This window comes from Schistocerca serialis, chromosome 8, assembly GCF_023864345.2.
Source record: "Schistocerca serialis cubense isolate TAMUIC-IGC-003099 chromosome 8, iqSchSeri2.2, whole genome shotgun sequence".
NCBI classification, from domain to species: domain Eukaryota; kingdom Metazoa; phylum Arthropoda; class Insecta; order Orthoptera; family Acrididae; genus Schistocerca; species Schistocerca serialis.
Genome location: NC_064645.1, coordinates 363211379 through 363231641, shown reverse-complemented (window position 1 = coordinate 363231641; position 20263 = coordinate 363211379).

Here is a 20263-nt window from a genome sequence, read left to right as displayed (position 1 = left end):
TTGGAGGGGGTCGGGCTTTACACTTTTGGGAGTAGGTGGGATGAGGGAGATTGCAGGTATTACAGGAGGGAGGGGATTGGAGGTTAGGGCACTGCCGGAGGAAGTGCGCCTGCCGACAATGCGGGCAGGTGGGGGCCTCGCGGCACTCAGCTGTGGGGTGCGCATTATAGCGCAGACACCTCTGGCAGCGCAGGGATTGAGGAGGGGAACGGGAAGGGTCGACCTTGTACCGCTGGTGGAAGAGGAGGGCACCCTCCTTCAGGAGACGGTCAATGGAGGGGGCGTCCTCAGAGAAAACCCGCATAAGGCGGGTGGGGCCGGCCGAGTTGAAAATGCGGCGGACCGCCCGCACCTCCAGTGTGGGATGGGCCTGGAGCTCCGCCAACACCTCCTCCTCCGTGATCGACGGACTGAGCCGCGTGATCACGGCGGTGAGGGTCGGCGGGCGACGCGGGGGTTGGGGTTGGCGGGTAGGAGATGGAGAAGGAGCAGGGGTAAGGGAGGCGTTGGGACCAAAACGGGTGATGGGGAGACGGGAGAGGATGTCAGTATGGAGGGTTGGGCTGGGGGAGGAGATGAGAACAGAATCTCGGCGAGGAGTGAGGAGGGAGATGGGGGCACCAGGACAATGCTGGCGAAGGAAGAGGGTGAGGTTCCGGGCTTCAAGGAGAGAGGGATCAGGACGGGAGAGGAGGTAGCGGTAGGAGGAAGGGAGAGAGGAGGAGGATGAGGGGGCAGGGACAGGCGGGGAGACTTCCATGGCATCAAGGGTGGGGGAAGGAGGACGAGGTGCAGCCTTTTTGGAAGCAGAGGAAGCAGGGGTGCCACCGGGGCGCTTGACGGCGGTGGAGGAGGTGTGGGGGATGGGAACAACGGGAATGTGGCGGGGAGGGGCAGGTCCCGGGGCCGGAGTCGGCGCCGGAGATGGTGACGGTGACGGTGAAGGCGACGATGACGATGACGGCGGCAGAGGCGGCGGTGATGGCGAAGGTGACGGGGAGAGCTGGGCGTGGGCAGTGGCCCGACGGGCCACCACCCGAGCTGGAGCTGCAGTGACAGGCTGGGGGAGTGGGGGGAAGGGATCAGAACGAGAGGAGCGGGAGGAAGAAGCGGGAGAGGGGGCGATAAAGAGAGAGGGTGAAGGGACAGTGAGGAGAGATGGAATGGAAGGAGGGAGGTGGGACTGGGCACACCAAGTTATAGTGGTGGAGGCGGCGGAAGGGGAGGTATAGACAATGGCGGTGGTGGTAGTAGTGACAGTGGTGGTGGGGGCGGACATGACGGGAGAGAGAAACAAGAACGAACAGAACGAAGAGGAGAGGACAGAAACCGGGGACAGACAAAGACGAATACGGATGAAGACGAAGACGGCCGTAGACCAGGGTCAGGACGGCGGCGATGGTGGCGACCAGGAGGCACCGGATGGCGGCGGGCACCGGCGGCGGCGGCGGCGGCGGCGGCGGCGGCGGCGAGCACCGGCAGGCGGCGACCAGGCGGGGGCGGCGAGCCCCGGCAGGCGGCGACCAGGCGGGGGCGACGGGCGACGAGCCCCGGCAGGCGGCGGCGGCGGCGGCGGCGGCAAGGACCGGAAAGCGGCGACCAAGCGGCGGCGGCGGCGGTGGCAAACAGACGACACGGCAAGGATCTTCCACGTCGAAGGCGCACCCTGAGAGTAGCCCAGGCAGTGAAACTCTTCGATGAAGAAGAGAGGGAATCCAACCCTCGAATGTGCGTAATATAGTCTGGGCTGACTAGAGACTACTTTTCTTGTTTGTAGATGCTGCTGAGATGCTCCTTTCCTGTCGTGTAGGGATTTTACGTATTTTTGATGATTGTTGTCCGCGATTTTCAATGTGTATGTGTGGTTTAAATGATTGTGTTACGTCTTTTATTCATGACGACAGATGGTTTCCTTTTACAACTTTGTGTTTGTTTTCACAAGTATGTATTCTAGCCTTTAATTTGCGCGATATTCTCGCGCAAGACACTAGTGCCCTCTCTCGTTAGATGTTAACGCAAGCTTCACCTGCTTGACCCTAGGACACAGGCTAATTGGTGTTCAGATTTTCTGTTGTATGCGGGTGTTTTAAATGGTTCTGATATGCTTTATTTATTAAAACAGAGGGTTTAAATTAGCACAACCCTTAGGATTTTGATGCGAATGAGTATGTATCCCGGTGTTTTAACGTGCGCGAGCGTCTCGCAAGGACCACAAGTGCCCCCTCTCGGTGAAATTGTCTGCCCTAGTGCTCCCACACTCTCTTCACGCTAGTTCGCAGGCTACTGACAATATGCCGTGTTCACATCGACCATTATGGTGTGCGTACTGTAAGACCTTCGGTACACACACCATCAGATTATTTGACACGTCGCTCTAACGAAGTAGGCGAGTGTCAGCAATATGTCCCGTGGTCTTATCGTGGCGTGTTTATCTTCTGCCGTTAGGTCAGACGATAGAAAAGCCACTTGCACGCATAGAGTAGCAGATTGACGGTGACCAACTTTAAACAGAACTTGATTAATTTTCACTCACATTTATTAAAATAATAAAAAACATAGAAATTACTTAACTTGATTCTGCATGCTGTATACAATTGACAATCTGAAGTTCTTTTGGTCTTGGTACGTTAATCTTATTCTCACATATCTCTGTTACTTGACAAAGTGTCTGTACATTTCTCTTCATGGCTATGTACAGGAATATGATAATCTTAGTACGCGCGGACTGAAAATTGACTACAGACTAATGCAGACTTACTAATCGGAGGTCTGTACACTCGTTATTATACCTCGAGTGTTCAGGTATCACTGCGCGAGTGTGATCCACGAGGAGAAAAGGTTCTACGTTAGCAGCAATCTCATTGGCTACGTGACATATTAATACACGGATCGGCGGAAGCAGAAATTGGTCCGTCTCTAAGACAGCGCCATCTCGTAGTGCGGAGACGGTCGAGCAATGCGCCTGCGCTGTTGTGCTTAGCGAGGAGCGCTCTATTGGGAAAGTTGTGTATGCGCTGACTACGCGGAACTATGTACAACAACCATTTCTTTATAATTGTGCTGTACAGATGGAGGTGATATTTAAATTTTAACTACTGACGGCACCTTCGGCACGATTGTTTTATGCATCTCCACTGCAGGACGTGATTTTAGTAAGTGATTAAATGCTTTTGTGCTCTTAATACTTCGGTATATTTCATGGTGACTTAAATAAAAGGTAGAAGGTTTTTTTTTTCATTTATGTTGCTAAGTTTTTCGGCTAATGAAGGTGTATTTCTGTTCAAGTGTATTTTTGCTTGTGATGAAGACGTGTTTAGATATACCTATACTGTAGTCAAGAATTTCGATGAATCTTTATTCTGCAACTGTTTGGCTGTTATCATTTACCGTGATGATTTTCAACAGTTGCTGCTTCAACCATGTTTAAAATTTTGAGCTATCTCCATTTGCTGACAGGCTACGTTTTCTGGGTATTCTTCCAATGAATCTTGCTGGCATCAGTATTTCCTACGATTCGTTTTATGAAATCGTTCCACTTTAATCGCTCTGTAGGCATTCCTCTGCATACACTGACGGAAAAAATCACAACACCAAAAAATAATAAATGAAGAGCAACGAAATTTCGGGAATGCATTTGCCTAGGTAAAATATTTAAGTGATTAACATTGCAAGATCACAGGTTTGTGTAAGTGCGAGGTAAGCCACTGAAAATGTGAAATGTTGGCACGTTAATAGCCTGTCTAACCGATAGAACGTTGAATGCAAGCGTGCAAACATGACATGGATTCTCTAGTTCAGCTGCCGAATGTCACTTTGTAGGACGGAGTTCCATGCCTGTTGCAACTGGTTGGCCAATACAGAGACGGTTAATGCTGTCTGTGGATGATCCTGGAGTTGTCTTCCGATGTTTTACCACATGGCTCGCCTGGAGACAGATGTGCTGCGCGTACTGGCTAAGGCGGCATGTCGATGCGCTGTAGAGAATGTTGGGTTGCAACAGTGGTAAGTGGGCGAGCATTATACTGTTGGAAAATACCCACCTGAATGCTGTTCATGAATGGCAGCACAAGCCGAATAACAAGTCTGACACAGAAATTTGTAGTCAGAGTGTGTGGGATATCCTAGAGAGTGCTCCAGCTGTCATACGTAGACCCACTCCAAACATAGATCGAGTGTGTCTAGCACGCAGGCAGATTCTATCCAGGGCCTCAAGTGACTTCCTCCTGACCAACACACGGTCACCACCGGCACCGAGGCAGAACCAACTTTACCGAGCGAGTTTGCACAGTGGTCGGACACTGGACTCGCATTCGGGAGGACGACGATTCAATCCCGCGTCCGGCCATCCTCATTTAGGTTTTCCGTGATTTCCCTAAATCACTCCAGGCAAATGCCGGGATGGTTCCTCTGAAAGGGCACGGCCGACTTCCTTCCCCATCCTTCCCTAATCCGATGAGACCGATGACCATGCTGTCTGGTCTCCTTCCCCAAACCAACTAACCATCCAATCAAGAACCAGCTTTCAACATGAAACACAAAATACCTCCAACCTGCCCTCAAGTGATTTCTCGCTTGACACGACTGAACTCACAAATGGTGGTGGCTTGGGTTCTACGGAATTCACTCCACAGGACGACTGGCTCAAAGCTGTCCTTTAAGTCATGGCTTTGTCAAAGTTCGTTGTGTCACTGTGGTGCCAACTGCTGGTCAAATTGCTGCTGCAGATGCACCAGAGCCATACGCCGAACACGATGGTGTTGCCTCTCGGTAGTGCCACGTGACCGTACAGAGCCCTGTCTTCTTGCGACGGTACATTCTTGTGACCTCTGCTGCCAGCAATGATGTGCATTAGCAACATTCCTGTCAAGTCTTTCTGCAATATCGAAGAAGTAACATCCAGCTTCTCTGTTCAAATGGCTCTGAGCACTATGGGACTTAACTTCGGAGGTCATCAGTCCCTTACAACTTAGTCCTACTTAAACCTAACTGACCTAAGGACACCACACACATCCATGCCCGAGGCAGGATTCGAACCTGCGACCGTAGCGGTCGCGCGGTTCCAGACTGTAGCGCCTAGAACCGCTCGGCCACACCTGCCGGCAGCTTCTCTGTTACACGATCTCGTTCGAACTCAGTGAGGTGCTGATAATGGCTTGTTTGTCACCTTAAAGTCATTCTTGACTTACAGAAATTCACCGCGTCCAATGTCAAAGGTAACGAACGCTCACGACCATTACAGCGTGTATTTAAAGCAAACCTGATTTGACCCTCATGGTGGAGCTTCCAGCGCCGCTCTTATGCGACTGCTGCGAAATCTGACTTGAGGTTGGAAGTCTTCTTATTGGGGCCGTGGCCGCTATTAAACAAAAATCAAGTATATTAATGTGACAGTGACGGCTAACTACCACCTACTACTGAATCAAGAGCGATATTGTAAATAACTTGTATTTATTGTAAATTATCTCATGATAGAAAATAGATCGTAATGGACAAATCATGAATGAAAACAAACTAAACAAATTGTATACCGTTCTTAGATATACTACACTGGTAAGATTGGCTCTCAGCTCATAATGTTAAGTTGATGCGAAGTTGGATTTAATTATGCCCCTGGATAAGCAAATGGTAAATGCGATCTGACTGCGTTCCTATAATCCCTTTTGTGTCTGAAATAATACGTACTTCGCACACCACCACCAAGAAACAAACCAAACAACATGCAAAAAGACAATTAACCAATAACGAATCGTAAGCAAAACTGCACGGATGCTCAGTGGATGGCAAGAACACTATCCAACAACTGTTTCTGAACATTACTGCCGCTGCTGCAAATTTTACAATAGCGTCTACCAGAGTGCTGACTCCGTTGATACTACTGGGGCGACGACTGCAGCTGCGAAGTCACTGAATTAAGATCAGTCTTTCAAATATATTGAGCAGAATAAACTACTCAGAAGCTGCTAATACCACAAGCCCTATATTTCCTCTAAATGGTATACAACGCTTTCAAGACCGGCTCAACAACCTTTAAGGTGCAGCCCAGTGTGTCTTGTACTAACGTGCGATACCAGTATGATAGCTCTGTGCACTGGTTGACTACGTTCAATGGTGACTGCCAGCCTATAAGGAGGAATCAGCTGCAATTATACTAGTAGTCAGTGCAATGCCTATCGTGGACGCCGATGACTCTAGATCATACACAGCACAGTCTTCAGAATATAAGTCCCTATCTCAGAGCTACCCAACTTTGCGACTGTCCGCTTTCACGGCACAAGACGCTCTCCCTCTCCCTCGCTCTGACCGATGCTCTTGCGACAATCTCGCCGCCAAACTCTAATCAGCCAATCCCGACGCTGCAAAGGCTTCCTACATCTCCCTCGCGGAGTGATACAATATCTCCACCTATCCAAAAATTTCTCTGTCCAAACAGCGGGCGTTGACCCTCAGCGTTTTCCGCACTTTCTTATGAACTGCCCAACCAGAGTCAGCCCATTTGCCGCTAAAACAGCGCGCGACCGGGCGGCGCCAGCGCGTACGTTGGACGCTCTCTGTCTGCTCGACATTTCCCCTCTCTCTCTCACCTGGCACCCGGCGGCGTTCCTTTCTTTTGATGCTTGCTGGTAGCTGGCCGCATCCCCTGGGACCCCGGCCTCTGCACAATGCTCTTCCGCTGCTCGCCGGCCTTCGCCGGGAGCCCGTCCACTCCTCGCCTCCACTGGAAAATTTACTTTGCTTACACCTACAGCATGCAACTAAGTATTATCATTACCAAAGCCCGTATTATTTCAGACATGTGTTTAATCATCACGTATCTCTCTTTCTAATCCACCTAATAAGACTAATCAACCTTTATATGGGTTTATTTACTTCAAACATGCAGAATAATCTGCGAAATGAATGTCACAAATGAAAGCCACCTTTCCAGGTCATCTTTCAGATGTAGAGACACGCCTACCGACTTTCGTTTACGTCGCACAACTCTTTCTCGGTGTTTTGATTTTTTCCGTCAGCGCATCTTATGGACGAGACTCCATCCAGTGATAGTTCTAAAATCATCAAATCATACGGTTTTTTTTTGAAAACATAGTCAGCGATCTAAAAATTTGTTAACATTGAAATTTGAAACAGTCTTGATCGCAGTTTCTTTTAATTGGAGTGAGCGACCGGTCTCGACTTTCATAGAGTATCTTCAGATTCCAGAGCGGTGGATGCGCACTGCCAGAAGAGATCCGTCGGTCCTCGGCGTTCGTGTAACAACTCTTCTGGCAGTGTCCATCCACCGCTCTGGAGTCTGAAGATGACTCTACATCTACATCTACATCCATACTCCGCAAGCCACCTGACGGTGTGTGGCGGAGGGTACCTTGAGTACCTCTATCGGTTCTCCCTTCTATTCCATTCTCGTAGTGTTCGTGGAAAGAAGGATTGTCGGTATGCCTCTGTGTGGGCTCTAATCTCTCTGATTTTATCCTCATGGTCTCTTCGCGAGATATACGTAGGAGGGAGCAATATACTGCTTGACTCTTCGGTGAAGGTATGTTCTCGAAACTTTGACAAAAGCCCGTACCGAGCTACTGAGCGTCTCTCCTGCAGAGTCTTCCACTGGAGTTTGTTTATCATCTCCGTAACGCTTTCGCGATTACTAAATGATCCTGTAACGAAGCGCGCTGCTCTCCGTTGGATCTTCTCTATATCTTCTATCAACCCTATCTGGTACGGATCCCACACTGCTGAGCAGTATTCAAGCAGTGGGCGAACAAGCGTACTGTAACCTACTTCCTTTGTTTTCGGATTGCATTTCTTTAGGATTCTTCCAATGAATCTCAGTCTGGCATCTGCTTTACCGACGATCAACATTATATGATCATTCCATTTTAAATCACTCCTAATGCGTACTCCCAGATAATTTATGGTATTAACTGCTTCCAGTTTGTGACCTGCTATTTTGTAGCTAAATGATAAAGGATCAATCTTTCTGTGTATTCGCAGCACATTACACTTGTCTACATTGAGATTCAATTGCAATTCCCTGCACCATGCGTCAATTCGCTGCAGATCCTCCTGCATTTCAGTACAATTTTCCATTGTTACAACCTCTCGATACACCACAGCACCATCCGCAAAAAGCCTCAGTGAACTTCCGATGTCATCCACAAGGTCATTTATGTATATTGTGAATAGCAACGGTCCTATGACACTCCCCTGCGGCACACCTGAAATCACTCTTTGCTTCGGAAGACTTCTCTCCATTGAGAATGACATGCTGCGTTCTGTTATCTAGGAACTCCTCAATCCAATCACACAATTGGTCTGATAGTCCATATGCTCTTACTTTGTTCATTAAACGACTGTGGGGAACTGTATCGAACCCCTTGCGGAAGTCAAGAAACACATCTACCTGTGAACCCGTATCTATGGCCCTCTGAGTCTCGTGGACGAATAGCGCGAGCTGGGTTTCACATGACCGTCTTTTTCGAAACCCATGCTGATTCCTACAGAGTAGATTTCTAGTCTCCAGAAAAGTCATTATACTCGAACACAATACGTGTTCCAAAATTCTACAACTGATCGACGTTAGAGATATAGGTCTATAGTTCTGCACATCTGCTCGACGTCCCTTCTTGAAAACGGGGATGACCTGTGCCCTTTTCCAATCCTTTGGAACGCTACGCTCTTCTAGAGACCTACGGTACACCGCTGCAAGAAGGGGGGCAAGTTCCTTCGCGTACTCTATGTAAAATTGAACTGGTATCCCATCAGGTCCAGAGGCCTTTCCTCTTTTGAGGGATTTTAATTGTTTCTCTATCCCTCTGTCGTCTATTTCGATATCTACCATTTTGTTATCTGTGCGACAATCTAGAGAAGGAACTACAGTGCAATCTTCCTCTGTGAAACAACTTTGGAAAAAGACATTTAGTATTTCGGCCTTTAGTCTGTCATCCTCTGTTTCAGTACCATTTTGGTCACAGAGTGTCTGGACATTTTGTTTTGATCTACCTACCACTTTGACATAAGACCAAAATTTCTTAGGATTTTCTGCCAAGTCAGTACATAGAACTTTACTTTCGAATTCATTGAACGCCTCTCGCATAGCCCTTCTCACACTACATTTCGCTTCGCGTAATTTTTGTTTGTCTGCAAGGCTTTGGCTATGTTTATGTTTGCTGTGAAGTTCCCTTTGCTTCCGCAGCAGTTTTCTAACTCGGTTGTTGTACCACGGTGGCTCTTTTCCATCTCTTACGATCTTGCTTGGCACATACTCATCTAACGCATTATGTACGACGGTTTTGAACTTTGTCCACTGATCCTCGACACTATCTGTACTTGAGACAAAACTTCTGTGTTGATCCAACAGGTACTCTGAAATCTGCTTTTTGTCACTTTTTCTAAACAGAAAAATCTTCCTACCCTTTTTAATACTCCTATTTACGGCTGAAATCATCGATGCCGTAACCGCTTTATGATCGCTGATTCCCTGTTCTGCGTTAACTTTTTCAAATAGTTCGTGTCTGTTTGTCACCAGAAGGTCTAATATGTTATCGCCACGAGTCGGGTCTCTAACTGCTCAAGGTAGTTTTCAGATAAAGCACTTAAAAAAATTTCACTGGATTCTTTGTCCCTGCCACCCGTTATGAACGTTCGAGTCTCCCAGTCCATATCCGGCAAATTAAAATCTCCACCCAGAACTATAACATGGTGGGGAAATCTACTCGAAATATTTTCCAAATTATCCTTCAGGTGCTCAGCCACAACAGCTGCTGAGCCAGGGGGCCGATAGAGACATCCAATTACCATGTCTGAGCCTGCTTTAACCGTGACCTTCACCCAAATCGTTTCACATTTCGGAGCTCCGTCAATTTCCTTCGATACTATTGCACTTCTTATCGCTATAAACACGCCTCCCCCTTCACTGTCCGGCCTGTCTCTGCGGTATACATTCCAATCTGAGTTTAGGATTTCATTACTATTTACATCTGGTTTCAGCCAACTTTCTGTCCCTAGTACTATATGGGCGTTGTGACCGTTTATTAATGAGAGCAGTTCTGGGACCTTTCTGTAGACGCTCCTGCAGTTTACTATTAGCACATTAATATTGTTATTCCCTGTTGCATTTTGCCTACTCCTACCTTGCTGCGTCTCAGGAGGCGTCTTGTCGGGCCTAGGGAGGGGATTCTCTAACCTAAAAAACCCCCAAGTGCACTCCACACGTACTCCGCTACCCTTGTAGCCGCTTCCGGCGTGTAGTGCACGCCTGACCCATTCAGGGGGACCCTACATTTCTCCACCCGATAGCGGAGGTCGAGAAATTTGCACCCCAGATCTCCGCAGAATCGTCTGAGCCTCTGGTTTAAGCCTTCCACTCGGCTCCAAACGAGAGGACCGCGATCGGTTCTGGGAACGATACTACAAATAGTTAGCTCTGATTTCACCCCCCGAGCGAGGCTTTCCGCCTTCACCAATTCCGCCAACCGCCTGTACGAACTGAGGATGACCTCTGAACCCAGACGGCAGGAGTCATTGGTGCCGACATGAGCAACAATTTGCAGTCGGGTGCACCCAGTGCTCTCTATCGCCGCCGGCAGAGCCTCCCCCACATCTCGGATGAGACCCCCTGGCAAGCAGACAGAGTGAACACTGGCCTTCTTCCCCGACCTTCCCGCTATTTCCTTATGACTCTATGACTCTATGAAAGAGTCGAGACCGGTCGCTTAGTCCAATAAAAAAAAAAAAAATGCGATCAAGACTGTTTTAAATTTTAATTTTAATCATACGGCATTCGGCCGTTCTGACTGTTTAAGCACAATACAGTGAATTATTTTTACATTTATAGACTACTGCCAATCACAATTTTCTAGCTATGTAAAGTCAGCTAGAAGTCTCATAGAACTGATGTTAGGAAGAATTCCGCTGATAGCCGGTAAAGCTGTTGTTTATTGGAACACAACTATTTATGTATCAAAAATACTGAATATATTTTTATTTACATCTAATATTGGCTGCAATGCTGAAACCGGTTGCTTGTTCGGAAAAATTAAACCGTGGTCAACACTGACAGTTCTCTATTACATTTAAATATGAGCAGCAGCTTCCCGTGTCTTTCGTCTTGTTTAGGTAAGTGGAACAAACATTTAAATTTTACTTCTTCTAAACGCATTGCTAAATGTACCTATGATAATAATCAGCATGAAACATTACAACTTGAGATTATTCGTGGCTTCAGAGACCGCCCGCAAGCGTGGAAGATCGTAACGAGCTATTGTTCATATGATAATCGCTCATCTAGGCTTCTGACACGAGGAGAGAGCCGAATGCTATTGTAGCGCTGATGGCCGTTTGGATAGCGAAGGTATACGCCGTCTTGCTCATTATAGAACGGAGTACAATAGGGACTGTGGTTACATAATACGCTATGCACCAGGCTGGGCACTAGTCGTTTTAATGAATTATACGCCTTAGTGGTGTCGTCACGGTGTTGACTGAGCTGCTGCAGATGTTGATAATGACCGCCAAACGCAGGCGGAGCGACAAAGAAACAATAACATTAAACTAGATATGTAATGAGCTGGAGAATGCTAAGCAGGCGATGGGCGTGACAGAAGGGAATGCATTAGTTACAAGTTGCGTGTTAGTCAATAGCCAAGGTCGTGGCACGAAATGCAACAAGATGCCCGAGGCTTTCTGTAAATTAAGTCAGAATTATTTTCCGTGCCAGTATTAAGTTGATGGATATTTGTGGCACACTTCTATTGCACCAGCGTTTTCATGTTTGGCTTATGAGACCTGACCCGTATACCACTTGTAATATTAAAGTCTCCATCCGTTGGCTCTCTACTTCTTGGAAAGTGTCCACTACACATCTAGCTTTCGAGTCACGAGCTATATTTCGACCAAATCTATTGTGCAGGAAAATTTGTTATTCCTCACGTGTCAGTAATAAGGAAGTCAGGCTTGTATAAATCTAACAATATCTAACAAAATCGTAGTGAGAGCCTCGCTTACAAGCTGTAATTGTGCGACGAATATGGGGACTGCAGGGGATGCATAGTGTTATAACTAAGGCACTCAATGTTCAAACCATTAGCAGTTTCATGGTAAATGCATTTGATAACCCTAATATGCTACATGCTACACGGTGGGTTACTAAAACTCTCCACTGAAAAGATACGAGGCTCGTTCCTAAAGTAATGCCTCTATTTTTTTTTTCTGGTGACTTTGGATATCTGCGCCAGATGTGGCTGGTGTAGTGTTAATACTTCGACTTTCCTCTTTAATTTGCAGCTGGTTCTGTTGTTCTGCGGTAGTTGTCACTAGCATTGGAGTGTTCCAAAATGGTGTCTGATATGGATCCGCGTATAAAACAGCTGTGTGCGATTGAATTCCTCCCCACCTCCTCCTTTTCCTCCAACATCGCTGCATCCTTTACACTGTCCACTGGGTTCATCCTCCTCACCCTCTGGTTTCCTCTTTCCTCTCCATCCCCCTGCCCATTGTTCTGTTGTTGTATCCCTCCCTCTCTCCGCCTCCACACCCTCCATCTCCCTCATCAGGGAAATTTCCAGCACCTCCCCGTTCACTGTGACATCTACACTTCTTACCAATAGCAGCCTGGCCTGGCTCCCCCTCCCCTCTCCAGAGTCCCCCTTTTCCTCTCCCCTCCTTCTCCCAGAGCGGATTTTAATCCTTCCCCTCCCCCCTTGGGTCGCTGCACCTCCTCCTCGATTGTTTCCCTCCGAATTCCTTCCCTGCCTGTGCCCTTTGGCGCGTTCCCCTCTTGTCTCACCCCCTCTCCTCCCCTATCCTACCCTTCTCCCTCATCTCCCCCCCTGGCAGATCCTCTCAGTTTGCTCATCATCATCAGTGTGCTATGTCAGAGTTGTGTTTGGTGCTGTTCTCCCATGACATCGAGCTGTGATTTTAATTGTGTGCTGGTCTTGTACATAGTGTTACTGTAAGTCATTCTTACGTGCTACGCCATCCATTGCTACTTTCATGCTCTGGCCATGCTTTGACTTGTGTTTCTTGTAACTGTCACAGTGTGTGGCTTTTTGTGTACAGTTTTTAGCTTTTTATCACAATTTTATAGTCACCACCTTTTTTTTTACGCTGTCTTCCATTATTTTCTCCCTTTTATATCTCTGTTTCGCCGTATTTCCTCCTTTCTGTTGTTTCTTTAAATGCCTCCATGTCCTGTACTCAATGTCTGTCTCTCGGCTGAAGAGTGGCGCCTATGCTGCTGCCAGCCTGCCCAATATGGGGCATTGAAATACAATAAAGGAAAAAAAATTGAATTCCTTACTGTTGAAGAAATTGCGCCGTCTGAAATCCATCGACTCTTGGTGAAGGTGTATGGAGACGATACTACAGACGTGAGCAATGTGAGGTGATGGGTACAGTATTTTCAAGATGTGAAACAGGTGTGCATGAAAAGCCACGGCCTGATCGACCGTGCACAGCTGCCATCCCTTACAATGAAGATGGTCTTGCTCAGTTCATCAGTGCTCTTAGGCGGATAACGACCAGAGCATCGTGTGGAAAGCTGAATGAAGGCAGTAATGCCTCGGAAACAATGTTGGAATATCTTTGTCACCGCAATGTGTGCGAGACGGGTCCTGCAGATGCTTCCAGAAGAACAAAAAACACATCGAATAGAAATCTGTTGGGACCTGATGGACCAGTATGAAGCTCAAGGTGACAGTCATCACCGGAGATGAGACGTGTAGTCACCACTACGAGCCAGAATCCGAAAGACAGTCGACGGAATGCCGATATGCGAATTTTCCGTCGAAGAAGAAGCTCCAGACACAGCCGTCAGCAGGCAAGGTGATGTGCACGGTCTTCTGGGATAGCCAGGGTGTGGTCTTTTGGATGTCTTGGAGCCTGAAGGAACTATTAGTTCAGCACAGTACAAGATGACACTGACTAAGCTGAAAGCCCGAATTTCCAACTTAGTGCCAGAGAAGAAGACCAACATTCACCTGCAACATGATAACGCCTGGCTCCACACCAGCTTTCTGACCACTCAACTCATTGCAAAATTCGGCTGGTTGTCTTATCACACCCACCGTACAACCCCGATTTAGCGCCTTCAGACCTCCATGTCTTTGGGCCTCTGAAAGATGGACTACGTGGCGAACATCTTCAAGACTCGGATGCTGTTGTCAAAGCTGGTTGGTATCAGCTGGCTCCGATTTTTTCAAGTGCGGCATGCAGGCTCTGGTTCATCGAAATGGTTCAAATGGCTCTAAGCACTATCGGACAACACATGAGGTCATCAGTCCCCTAGACGTAGAACTACTTAAACCTAGCTAATCTAAGGGCATCACACACATCCATGCCCGAGGCAGGATTCGAACCTGCGACCGTATCAGCAGCGCGGTTCCAGACTGAAGCGCCTAGAACCGCTCGGCCACAGCGGCCGGCTCTGGTTCATCGTTGGCAAAAGAGCATAACGAATGGTGGTGACTATATTTATAAATGATAGTTTGTAACTGATATATTCCTCTATTTAGGTGTGCTGTTGTGATTTTGGATCTCCTGTAGTTTGCATGAATAAAAATAGGACGCATTACTTTCGGAGCGACCCTCGTACATCAGGTGCAACAAACACGGTGAATTTCCAAATGCAACATCTGTTGTGTTCTGCGTAGTCGTCTAATACAGCGTGCCTAGGAAGCCTGATTTCCCGGGTCGCTAGACATCAATTCAAGCAAACGGTGTTAACAGATGTTTGTTACATTAAGATTAATGACAGTACCTATCATCGACAAATTTGCACTGTCGCTAGCAATGGGCGACATGAAACATAAGCAATCTCTTCAGTATATACGAGTTCAGTAACACTGTTCATAAGTCACTGCTGTAGAGTTCGTAGATCGGCTAGATTTCAACTCGGGCCGCGGCGAGGCGGCGCGGCGCTTATATTTTCTCTGCCTAGATGCCGCTCCTGTCTAGGTGTCGCCCTAGCGACGGGGCTGTCAGCCGTCTGCCGTCGTCTCACAGCCCTCTTTGCTCTTCCGTTGTTGATCGTCGTGCCGGCGCTTGATGTTACGCCGGAACAACATCTGTTCCCACTGTCTTAGCACAACATGAGAATTTTCTTACCTCTTGTAATATAAGGATTTCCCGTCACCGGCGTCGCGATTGGCTTCATTTCCGCCGAGAGAGGGCGCTAACGCATGCAGCTATCAGTGCATAACGAAGTGACAAAAGGGAAAACCCTCAGTGCTACTACTGACTGATATTACGAAGTGTTGGGATGCCACTTTGTAATCTCCCCCTCACTTGTCGACCTAAGCGAAAAATTAAACCGCGTACACCTAATGGAAATTTGGGAAAAGCAATCGTCACCGCAGTTCAAATGGTTCAAATGGTGAAACGTCTCCTTTGAACAATTATACAAGACTGTGCTTAAACTGACACACAATATTTTGTTAGCGCGACGCAATCTGACTTCCAAAATTCCCTACAAAAGAATGGCCCTGACTAACATTAAACTATACCTTTCACAAATCACTTACCTCACAAAAATCTTCGCTGCTCAAGCTACTGTAATACAGGAGCGCCACTACTGCCAGCTAAATGAAAGATTCAAACTACTGAAGGCACTAACTACTGATAGGGATAGTTAGCAAATGAAAGATATTAATAGAGAACAAACAATGTATTTACCTTGATATCATCATGTATAAATATAGCAGTTCATGACAAATTACAAATCTCCGCCATCTCTCTCCCCACATCCACCACTGCTGGCGGCTCACCTCCAACTGCACAACGCTACGCGCTGTTCACAGCCAGCTGCCTAACACTACAATGGCAGACAACAATGCAAACTAGCCACAGACTGCACACAGCACAGCCAGTGATTTTCATATTGAGCGCTACGTAACGTTGCCAATAAGAAAACATAAACAGCCTACTTACATAGAGAAAACATAAACAGCCTACTTACATAGCCCCCATGCTCCCCACAAAAAATTTTACAAATTTTTTTTTTTGGGCAGTGGCCAATAATGATTTGATAAAATTTTTCATAATTACAATAACAAAGAAATCAAATGCACACACTTATTGATACAATGTTGGTCAAAAGCTAAAATTTTCTCACAGTCCATAAAGATAGTCCTGATCATTCATCATAACAGTAATTACAGGTTTTTTTTTCACGAAGTCTCATTAGTAAAAGAAATTGCACACAGAAGTAGTGGATTTCCATGCAGTCTTGAAGAAGTAGTGTTGTCCTTCCAACGGAAAGACAGTGCTGACTCTTGACATGCATACAGGTAATGGGCCACAACAGAGCAAACCCACAGCAGAGTCATTCGAAGTTTGGAAGAATATTGGTAGGTAGGTCATCACAGAGCAGACCCACTGTAGTCCTGGTAGAGATTACGGTATTTGTGGGCCACCAGAGGTGCAGACCCACTGTAGTCCTTGTAGAGATAATGGTAATGGTGGGCCATCAAAGATGCAGACCCACTGTAGTCCTTGTAGAGATGGCCAGCAGCCATCTGTTGCGATTGTGCAGGTGCACACTCACCATCAAAGAGTCTTGCGGAGAATATAGCAAGTCCATAAACCACCACTTGTGCACTCACAAAGTTTTTGGAATTGTCCTTAGAACCAGCAATGCTGTTATCCAGTCCCTTGCTGAATTATTAACACACGTGCAAACACTATCAGTCCCTACTTCTCACATATTGTCCATATACTATGACCAACGGAAATTTGTGCAGTGAAATGAATGCTTACAAGTTACTTAGTTTGATAAACTGGTGTCAATTACAATTTTATAACATGAGAATACAATAACAAAGGTACAAAACACATCATTAAAAACATAATAATACAGATAACATTTGTAGTACAGGCTTTACAACAGAATAGAAATAAACACATACATCAGTGGAATTATGACATGAGTACATACATAAAAGATCAGAATAACTTTTTGAAACATCACCTTCACATATGAGCATTAAAACAGAACAGAATTAATAATGTCTAAGCATATTTTCAAGGTAAATAACATATTATTAATGCCAATTATATTCGAGGATAACAGTATTCCTCATCGTAGTGAATGTAGCTTAATATTAAAAGAAGAAAAAATTCTATGAAACTACACAGAGACAGGAAGAAAACAAATACACAAGGGTACACAAACACATAGTGGGATAACACCAATAGGAAAGGACAGGGTTCGTTTTCAGTGTAACATTTGGTACTGCAGTCCAACCCAAAACTTCATATATCTTTCCTCTTATTTCATCCTTTGTTTCCACCAAAAAAATTCTATCTAAGCATGCTTTCTGTATTTATATGTTCACACATTTCTTACCTCAACATTTATTTCCAAGAAAATCCTACCTAAACCTGTTTTCTCAATGCATTTCTTCCAATTCATCGCAACTCATTCTCTTAGAGGCTACCCCCTCTTAAGCTAACTTAAATCTACTGAGCTCAGATGCTAAACTAAGGGACGAGGCAATGCAGCAGCACAAAATAAGTAACACAAACAGCAATGACCAAAAAATTGCAAAATTGCAAAGCAAGCTACAGTAAATCTAAATTACCAAGCAATGCAACATTACAACTAACATGAGCCAATGTACAGTAGCAAGAAAAATAAGTCAGTAGTAAAATTAGCTTAACAGAGTAACACAATTTAAAATTCAGTAGCACTATGCCTGGCAAACAGCAGCAGCAAATATAAAAAATATAAAAAATATAAAACTTATATCTATACATGACAAAGCTCAAGCAGAAAAAATATTACAGTAAAAACAACAATGCAGATAAGGGAAATGTATATTCACATCTTAATATCTATGTAATTAAAGTGGTGCACCACAACAACTGATTGTAAAAAGAAATATTACCATGTACTTGAAAAGAAAATTATGTGTTACTGTTACTAGTTCCTTCTTATTGTTCTTTCCTTTCTGAGTGCTCCTTTTTTAAAGAATGTGGATCATAAAATAATTATTTAATAGATCTGTTGACAGAAAGTGTTCACATTAGCAAATGCATTTTATTTTATAAAAGCAATGCTGCAACACAGCTGGAAACCAGATATCAAGTGAAATAAGCAACTACGAAAAGCAAAGCATAAAAATATCATTCAATAGTCATGTGGCCTTTCGTAAGTCAGTAGCTCTCAACTCTCATAGAAAGACACTTGTCATAATCAGGTGTGCAGATGTACGAATATTTCCCATCAATTCATAAGCATTGCAGTAATTAGCACAAAGTACGAGTAATCATATGTTTTCAGGTAATGAGCGTGTAATATTTGCGATGCTTTCTACAAAGGAATGTCAATAGCAAGGTTAATGGAAGTAATGAGGGTGTCGCATTTGCAATATTTTCTCTAAACGAATGCCAATGGCGAGGATAAAGGTCTGCCTTTTTTTTTTTTTTTTTTTCTACCTGTGCTTCCGGAAAGGCACACCCTAATGGCTTGTTCTCCAGGTGTTTGACACAGCTGCGTGCCCACGACGCATTACGTGCAGGTGGTCACTTAACTTTCTTACGGAAATATTTACGACACCAGTTTCCGCTACAGTGACAGTCTCACATAAAAATATTTCACAGGTCAAGAATTAGCGTTGCAAATCTGTAGAAAGAAAATCCTATGAATATAACGTTGTCCAAAAAATTTTCGCCGGCATTGTGATACATTCACGCAGTTACACACATTTCATAACTCTTAAAGTACGATTCTTGGTTTCCAACATCCTTTTTCACAAGTCAAGAGTCCCTACCCACTATTCATTACTCCTTACCTTATTACACATATACGTATCCATCGACACTCGTCAATATTTCGTCATTATAAATATGAAGCATAATCAAATAACTCATATAGCCTCAGCCTATTAATCGTAAACATACCTCAGCAGCATAATACACATCGTCGTCGTAAAAATAACATCATAACACCTCAGTCAAATCTCAAAATCGTCGTAGCTTCCTCCAATAATTTCAAAACCCAAAAAAATTCTCTGCTCATGTCAAAAGTGTCATCTGCCTCAAACGTACTTTAAAAATCATGATCCCATACCAAATATATCATTCAAAGCTCTCATAGTATCACAATGGTTCCAAAAAAATATGAACAGTTCACATAGTACAGACAAAATACAATTTCGTAAGTGTGAAGTTATCCAACTGTGTAATTGCGTAAACATCTGTCACTGATGTAATAAAAAAGTTTATCTCTCAGTTACATGATCAGATAGCTGTGTAATTTGTGTGTTAGAGAAATATGGTACCGATGTGTAAAGTTGTATAAGCAAATACCATATTAGCTAGGGTTCCTTGTGGTTGCCAAACACATGGTACACAAAGTAGGCGTATACCCCCCTGAGGATAAATGTAATTATACTCCCAGGTGTTACAAATTACAGCAATGGAATGAAATGTATCATGGAAAAACTTCGTATCATTGTACTTCAAATATCTTTAAAAATAAATGTTTTAAGTACAAAATTAATCACTCAAATGCGTGTCCTGTAGCGCTAAATGTGCATCTTGTTGCAACATAATCTCTGTGGAAGTGTCGTAGTTATCGTCCTCCGAAAGCTAAGTTCTGCAGAAGTCAATGTACTTACCTCATAATACACAAAAGTGAAATGCTTTGCGTATAAATGTCTTAGTTATTACGCTTATTGCCGTGATGAGGAAAGTACTGTGCTGTAACGTATTGTTGTGCTACGGAAAAGGCAGTCTCATTGTAGCTATACCACAAAAGTTACTACTAAAACCTGTTTTACTTTCCAGAATAAAACAGAAAACTGTGCAGATATAAATCAGAAACACTGCAAAAGCAACATTGTAAATTGTCACTCATTAGTAGCATCGTGATAAAATCGTGTAGCTGTCACATAAACTAACCACTGTGCCATCTGGTATCTCACTGAAAGTACTTAAAATCCAGAATATATTTTCAAGTAAACCAAAATGTTGCATTAAAATCTCATTAGCAGTACCAGATATAATGTTATTTTTCTCGGAGCCAGCCGGCGCACGTGTATGCCTGCGGTGCGAGTCATTGTCTGTCTCTTTGTTGCCACGCGTCGTTACTGGGATTAGGAGACCTAACTTCTACAAATTCACCGTGACGAGAGGGCCCTGCCCTGTTTAAATCCCGCCAGTTCTGATTCAATTCAGGTCTGTCGTTACGATCACATCGTCTGTCGTCATGTTGGTAGTTCCTGTAGTTTCTTTCTTGTCGGTTAAGTGGTGGAGAATTTCTCCC